The sequence below is a fragment of the Oncorhynchus nerka genome, linkage group LG22, assembly GCF_034236695.1.
Source record: "Oncorhynchus nerka isolate Pitt River linkage group LG22, Oner_Uvic_2.0, whole genome shotgun sequence".
Taxonomy (NCBI): domain Eukaryota; kingdom Metazoa; phylum Chordata; class Actinopteri; order Salmoniformes; family Salmonidae; genus Oncorhynchus; species Oncorhynchus nerka.
The window spans coordinates 98,740,159-98,749,067 of NC_088417.1; positions in this window are offsets into that span (position 1 = coordinate 98,740,159).

Here is an 8,909-nt window from a genome sequence, read left to right on the forward strand (position 1 = left end):
ATATGTTTATTTATATTGTTAAAATGAAAAGTGGTGTAATTATTCTTTAAACTGGGACAACACTGTGTTAATATAACAGAGAATTGTTGACGATGCTACTCCTAATCAAACCAAGATCAAGGCTGCTAGATGACTAAATTAGTTTTTGTTATAAGCTCATTTAGGCCTGTGCATTTATTTTAATTCTTGGCACTTTCTGTCTTTTAATTTATGATAAACATAATTTACCATATTGAGAAAAATCCTTGTTATTTTTGAAAAATCGATCATCTGCATTGGCAGTTAAGGCCTATTTAAAAAATAAAATAATCATTTGACCAAATAAAACATTTCTCTGACAAAACGTATGTGTGTGTGTGTACTATTCCGTTTTGACATTTTGACTGTGATTTATAAATTGAGTGATCAGAAGAGGACAAGTTAGTAGCTTATATTATGGAAGGGTTTTCATAAATTGTGTCATGACGAAGCTCAGCTGTGGCTGCTGCCCGAAGACAGGAAGAGAATAAATCAACCGAAGGTTCTTCCTTCAATAGAATCACAGCAACCAGAATGACAGAAAAGAGAGCTTTTACCACCGGCATAATGAACTACTACAAACGTAAACCACCGTGAACTTGACATTAATTGTTATTTATTTTTTAAATCAAAAACATCAATGATACCGTTCTAAAATTGTACCGTTTTTAATTGACGCGGGTGGTTTGATTTGATTTCCTGTTTGCTGTTGCTAGCTGCGTACGGCGTTAGTCCACGCGTTGGGGGTTATGTTAGAGGCATATCATTCCATTGGCTAAGTTTTTAAAACACATAATGAAGAAATCCCAATGCACAGCAATATCCTCTTACTGGTTGTACCTCTAAGGACAGAGACATCTATGTTAAAGTGAAATGGCATCCTGCTATTCTCTATATAATAAAAACAGCTTTTGACCAGGGCTCAAATTGAACAATACAGTGAACTCAAAGTATTGGGACAGTCACACATTGTTATGGTTGTTTTGGCTCTGTACTCCAGCACTTTGGATTTGAAACCATACAATGACTATGTGGTTAAAGTGCAGACTGTCAGCTTTCATTTGAGAGTATTTTAATCCATATCTGGTGAACCGTTTAGAAATTACAGCACTTTTTGTACATAGTCCTTCCATTTTAGGGTACCAACAATATTGGGACAAATCAATTTGTGTGTTAAAGTAGTCAAAAGTGTAGTATTTGGTACCATATTACTACCACTCAATGACTACATCAAGTTTCTGACTCTACAAACTTGTTGGATTAATTTGCTGTTTGTTTCGGTTGTGTTTCAGATTATTTTGTGCCCAGTAGAAATGAATGGTAAATAATGTATTGTGTCATTTTGGAGTCACTTTTATTGCAAATAAGAATAGACTTTGTTTCTAAACCACACACTCATTTGTAAATATGTTTAACTTTCTCACTCACTATTAGTCACAATTCGTTCAGGTTTATCCGTAATTATGTTAGCATCCACATTAATGTAGAAGTGTTGTAACATTCTATTCTTATTTACAATTAAAAATGTCTGCTATTCATACCCACACATGCAGTCAGAGCTGGCCCTAGCTTTTTGGGGGCCCTAAGCAGCCAGAGCTGGCCCTAGCGTTTTGGGGGCCCTAAGCAGCCAGAGCTGGCCCTAGCGTTTTGGGGGCCCTAAGCAGCCAGAGCTGGCCCTAGCGTTTTGGGGCCCTAAGCAGTCAGAGCTGGCCCTAGTGTTTTGGGGGCCCTAAGCAGTCAGAGCTGGCCCTAGCGTTTTGGGGGCCATAAGCAGCCAGAGCTGGCCCTAGTGTTTTGGGGGCCCTAAGCAGTCAGAGCTGGCCCTAGTGTTTTGGGGGCCCTAGCGTTTTGGAGGCCCTAGCGTTTTGGGGGCCCTAAGCAGTCAGAGCTGGCCCTAGCGTTTTGGGGCCCTAAGCAGCCAGAGCTGGCCCTAGCGTTTTGGGGGCCCTAGGCAGCCAGAGCTGGCCCTAGCGTTTTGGGGGCCATAAGCAGCCAGAGCTGGCCCTAGTGTTTTGGGGGCCCTAAGCAGTCAGAGCTGGCCCTAGTGTTTTGGGGGCCCTAAGCAGTCAGAGCTGGCCCTAGTGTTTTGGGGGCCCTAAGCAGTCAGAGCTGGCCCTAGCGTTTTGGGGGCCCTAAGCAGCCAGAGCTGGCCCTAGCGTTTTGGGGGCCCTAGGCAGCCAGAGCTGGCCCTAGCGTTTTGGGGGCCATAAGCAGCCAGAGCTGGCCCTAGTGTTTTGGGGGCCCTAAGCAGTCAGAGCTGGCCCTAGTGTTTTGGGGGCCCTAAGCAGTCAGAGCTGGCCCTAGCGTTTTGGGGCCCTAAGCAGCCAGAGCTGGCCCTAGCGTTTTGGGGGACCTAAGCAGCCAGAGCTGGCCCTAGCGTTTTGGGGGCCCTAAGCAGCCAGAGCTGGCCCTAGCGTTTTGGGGGCCCTAAGCAGCCAGAGCTGGCCCTAGCGTTTTGGGGGCCCTAATTTTAGCGGACCTCCTCTTGACACTGGAGATTTTTGTTGTTGTTAATTTCCGGCAATTCTACACATTTTGCCATATGGGGCGGAGAGAAGATTGTACAATTATGTAACACATTTCCTGCAATTATACACATTTGCTATAGGGTGGAGATTTGTTGTTGTTGTTGCAGTTTTGAATATATCTGGGTGACTAACAAAATCAATGGGGATCCCCCGGTCAGTAATTCGATTAACTACAAGTTTAGGTAGTTGGCCTCTAGACTAACTGACCCCCCCCAGAAAATAAATGTGCTAATTGAGTGACTGATGTAAAGGAAAAACTGCTGGTGCACAACCACATTTCTAACTGTCAACAGTAAACTGTGTTCATAATGCAGATCTAGGATCAACCACATTTCAAACTGTCAACAGTAAACTGTATTCATAATTCAGATCTAGGATCAACCACATTTCAAACTGTATTCTACTATTCAAACTGTCAACAGTAAACTGTATTCATAATTCAGATCTAGGATCAACCACATTTCAAACTGTATTCTACTATTCAAACTGTCAACAGTAAACTGTATTCATAATGCAGATCTAGGATCAACCACATTTCAAACTGTCAACGGTAAATTGAGACTGACTGAATTGACCCACGGGCCCTGACATAAGGCATATAGGGGGCCATTTTAGATGGTAGACAACTGGTGGTCCTGCATCGAAGGCCTGCTTTTAGGATGGTTTAAACCACGGCCTGTATCCATAATGCTGATCTAGGATCAGTTTCGTCTTTTAAATCATAATGAATAAGATTATATGGACAGATTGACTGTTTTGAGACGCTTTATGGGTCCAGCACCACAGAACGGGGCAGCCGCCGCATCAACCATCTACTAACCTCTAGTGGCCCCCTGATGAGATCCTCAGATGGGGTTGACTCATCTGAAACAGGTTGGTCAGTTTAACCGCCTGCATGATGGGAGTAAACATGTATTTCATCCTGTAGCCATCTAAGCAGTGGTGTGACAGACCAGATTACTGCATTATGTTTAACTGATGTTATCGATACTGAAATATAACTTTTCCATGTATCCGTTTTGTTTTCACCTTTAGACCAGGCCATACCATGCCAGACCAGACCAGGCCAGACCAGACCAGGCCATAACCTCAGTAGGCTGCTCATACCATGCCATCAGTGTCCTGTCCTGGTCCTGACAGTTGGTGGACTGAGGCCATATGAACATCATGTCCCTTCGATGACTGACTGACTGACTGACTGACTGACTCATGCCACTGTTACTGTATCTGCGTCACAAATGGCACCCTATTCATTATGTAAGCCCTGGTCAAAAGTAGTGCACTACGTAGGGAATAGGGTGGCATTTTGGGACACGGCCTGTTACAACACCATTGGACCAGTCTGCTCTCTGAGAGGAGAGGGAAACCAGATCAGAGCAGCAGTCTGCTACAATATCTGTCATCTGTTCTAATGTGTAGTTCTTTTTGTTTTACACAGTATCACTGTGCTTTTTGGCGGTTTCCGTTTGGTTTTGTGTTTATTGTCTATCTTTTTTTTGTGTATTTTGGCCTATTTAATTGTTAGCTATGTGTGTAAAGTGTATTGGACTGCAATATGCCAGCCTACCCAGCTAGCGTATAACGTTCTGAGAAGCATACGTTTCGTAGAGCTGGCTGGTGACATGGTTGTCCTAATGGTTATTAATGCATTCCACCTTCCCACCAGTGATGCAGGACAGTTTGATTGGCTCTGGAACTTTCCCAGCAACGTTAAAGGAAATGGACTAAATAAAGTTATTTCATTAGTTTAACAGAACGTTTCCTAAACATTCAAACGTGGTTACATTTATTATATAATATATATAATTATATAATTTATAATGTTTTAGGCATGTTCTCCAACTGGTTTGACATTTAGTTCTCAAGTAGTTCAGCGAACGTTAAGAAACAGCGTTCTTCTGTGTATTTTCAGTATTTCAACATTTTTATTTTATTTTATTTAACCAGGTAGGCTAGTTGAGAACAAGTTATCATTTACAACTGCGACCTGGCCAAGATAAAGCATAGCAGTGTGAACAGACAGCAACACAGAGTTACACATGGAGTAAACAATAAACAAGTCAATAACACAGTAGAAAAAAAGAGAGTCTATATACATTGTGTGCAAAAGGCATGAGGAGGTAGGCGAATAATTACAATTTAGCAGATTAACACTGGAGTGATAAATGATCAGATGTGCAGGTAGAGATACTGGTGTGCAAAAGAGCAGAAAAGTAAATAAATAAAAACAGTATGGGGATGAGGTAGGTAAATTGGGTGGGCTATTTACCGATGGACTATGTACAGCTGCAGCGATCGGTTAGCTGCTCAGATAGCAGATGTTTAAAGTTGGTGAGGGAGATAAAAGTCTCCAACTTCAGCGATTGTTGCAATTCGTTCCAGTCACAGGCAGCAGAGAACTGGAAGGAAAGGCGGCCAAATGAGGTGTTGGCTATATAACGTTTCCTAAAGGCAGATGGCCAGTCACATATGGGCTAACACAAAAATTCTGTATTTTTTAAATTATTTTAAATTATTCCTGTTAAGCTACTGAATTTATCAACACTAAATATAACAATTATATTATTAATAATACATTCTTCTTTTAAAAATACAAAAAAACAATGGCAATGCTAGCTATTCTCTCTTGGAATTTGAGAGGCCTTAACAGTCCTATTAAACCTTCCAGCTGTCTTGATATCCTAGCAAGAAACCATGTTTATATAGCCATGTTCCAAGAAACACATCTGTTCCTATAGAATATAGAGATCACAAAGTGACAGCTTTTTCATCAGCCCCAAAACACAACTAATGGTGTAATCATAATGATACATAAGAAACTCTAAATCACCATCTTGGTTAAAGTGGAAGACCAAGAAGTTAGAATCACTTTCCTTTATTAATGTGTACAGCTCAAATGCATATGATCCTATGTTTAGAAAATAAATAATTCTGTGAACAGTATATTGTTAGAATGAACTGAATTCCATCGGGGTTTTGGGGAAGGGTTTGGCTTGGGAGAGAGAGAGAGAGAGAAGGAATGATTTCAACTATACTACAAAAAAAAAAGATTTTTTGTGACTTGCAAACCTGCTTCAAAATGAAATAAGAGTTCTGGACAGATTAGGAGAGAATGTTGATTCACTATTATTACTTGTTTGTTAGAGGAGAAGGGGGTTAAACTGAGGGGTTGGGACAGGGGGGTTCTGGGAGAACATCAGACACTACGCTGAAGTATGTGTGGGGTCTCCACTCATCTCACTTCAGTCTCTCGGTGGACCCCATTCTCTCCAAGTAGAGTCCAGCCAGCCACTATATTTTTCATTTAATTCACAAGGTAATACAAACGGACCACACACTTAAGTGTCAGTCTTTCTCCAATGTACACTGAACAAAAATATAAACGCAAATGTTTGTGAGTTACAGTTCATGTAAGGAAATCAGTCAATAAAATCAATTAAATCCCTAATCTATGGATTTCACATGACTGGGCAGGGGCGCAGCCATGGGTGGGCCTGGGAGGGCACCCACCCACTGAGGAGTCAGGCGCAGCCAATCAGAATGAGTTTCCCCCCCAAAAAAGGGCTTTATTACCGACAGAAATATTCCGAATTTTCATCAGCTGTCCGGGTGGCTGGTCTCAGACGATCCCCTAGGTGTAGAAGTCGGATGTGGAGGTCCTGGGCTGGCGTGGTTACACCTGGTCTGCGGGTTGTGAGGCCTGTTGGACATACTGCAAATTCTCTAAAATGGCATTGGAGGCGGCTTATGTTAGAGAAATGAACATTCAATTCTCTGGCAACAGCTCTGGTGGACATTTATGCAATCAACATGTCAATTGAACGCTCCCTCAAAAGTTGAGTCAACGGGAAGTGTGACAAAACCACACATCTTAGAGTGACCTTTTATTGTCAGTCTGCCAGGTCTGAGGTGGGTGCCTTTCCTGTGTGGGACTCCCTGCCACATCTAACGCAGCCCAGTTAACCTCGGTCTCCCTGGGAGCAATAAGCAAGCGGAGTTGGCATCCCATCCTCATCGCCAAATTGTGGTGTTAATTCTACCCAAAAGGAGAGAGACTGTATTCTTCAAAACAACTTTATTATAAGATTTGCAAAATTGAAGCAGTCAACTATGCACTTCAACAGTTGTGCAGTTAAGGCCCAATGAACAGTGTTGGTTCTCAGCTTTTATAGAGAAGCACATCCCTTTTGTATACGTGGCAATCAGCAGATAGTATGTAAAAGGTCATTAATTGTCTGTGTAGATTTAAGATAGCACGCGTTTGATTTGCCTGATGGTCTCAACCATCTAACTGCATTCACAACAGCAAAACACTATAATGTGCTCCTTTCTGCAAGTTTCCATACATGTCTGATCCTGCTCCTCCTTCTCCGGCGTATGACGTCGCCAGAGTACTAGCCACCGGTCCTGAGATTCATCGTTACGCACACCTGGTACTCATCATTACGCGTACATGTAAATCATTATGATTCACACCTTCATTACCTTCATAATTTCTTCCCCTTTACATGTCACTCTCCCAGGTTCACTCACCAGTTGGTATTGTTCTTGTGTATCGGTCTTCTGTTAGTGTCGTGTTCTTGGTTTTTGTTGTTTTATTACAACGTTTCACCTGCTTCCAACTCACCGCCCCGCCCCGTCCATTACAACATGTGACTTCCCGTAGAAAGTAAATCCACGGGATGTCACATGATGCCGTTGCACCCAAGCGGATCTTAGCTATACGCCCAGTCTCCGGCGTTGAGTTGTTGTCGGCATGGCAACCCTCCTTATGACTAAGTCACACAGAGATACGTTTGTATCAGGTTAGAAAAAACACTAGCATATAACAAGAGACTATTCTTTAAGCTGTATAACACAGGATAGCGTGACTAATTATGTAATTTTCCACGACAGTAGGCTCAGGATTTCTGGGTCTTTATGTTTTTGGTTGGATAGGTTTCTCACTTTCTTTTCTTAGGTTTTTTGCATTCTTCATCAAACTATTTATCATTGTTGTTAATTTTCTTATGTTTTCTGCTTGAAATGTTTAGATTTGAATAGGGAAGCTGAGAGGTCAAATATTCTGTTGAGGTTTTCTACTGCCAAGTTTACACCTTCACTATTACAGTGGAACGTTTTACCCAGGAAATTGTCTAAAAGGGATTGAATTTGTTGTTGCCTAATTGTTTTTTTGGTAGGTTTCCAAACTGCTTTCCTTCCATCTATAGCATTTCTTAATGTTATTCAGTTCCTTTGGCTTTGATGCCTCATGATTGAGTATTGCTCTGTTCAAGTACACTGTGATTTTGCTGTGGTCTGACAGGGGTGTCAGTGGGCTGACTGTGAATGCTCTGAGAGACTCTGGGTTGAGGTTCATGATAAAATAGTCTACAGTACTACTGCCAAGTGATGAGTTATTGTGTACCTGCCATAGAAGTCCCCTTGAAGCCTACCGTTGACTATGTACATAACCAGCGTGCGACAGAGCTGCAGGAGTTGTGACCCATTTTTGTTGGTTATGTTGTCGTAGTTGTGCCTAGAGGGGCATATGTGGGAGGGAATGCTGTCACCTGCAGGCAGGTGTTTGTCCCCCTGTGTGCTGAGGGTGTCAGGTTCTTGTCCGGTTCTGGCATTTAGGTCACCACAGACTAGTACATGTCCCTGGGCCTGGAAATGATTGATTTCCCCCTCTAGGATGGAGAAGCTGTCTTCATTAAAGTATGGGGATTCTAGTGGGGGTATATAGGTAGCACACAGGAGGACTTTTTTCTCTGTTAGGATAATTTCCTTTTGAATTTCTAGCCAAATGTAGAATGTTCCTGTTTTGATTAATTTAATGGAGTGAGTTAGGTCTGCTCTATACCAAATTAGCATAACCCTTGAGTCCCTTCCCTGTTTCACACCTGGTAGTGTGGTGGATGGGACGACCAGCCCTCTGTAACCTAGAGGGCAACCAGTGGGTCCGTATCCTCTATACCACCCACCTGGTAGTTTGGTGGATGGGACTACCAGCTCTCTGTAACCTAGAGGGCAACCAGTGGGTCCATCTCCTCTATACCACCCACCTGGTAGTTTGGTGGATGGGACTACCAGCTCTCTGTAACCTAGAGGGCAACCAGTGGGTCCGTCTCCTCTATACCCTGTTTCACACCTGGTAGTGTGGTGGATGGGACGACCAGCCCTCTGTAACCTAGAGGGCAACCAGTGGGTCCGTCTCCTCTATACCACCCACCTGGTAGTTTGGTGGATGGGACTACCAGCTCTCTGTAACCTAGAGGACAACCAGTGGGTCCGTCTCCTCTATACCACCCACCTGGTAGTGTGGTGGATGGGACTTCCAGCTCTCTGTAACCTAGAGGACAACCAGTGGGTCCATCTCCT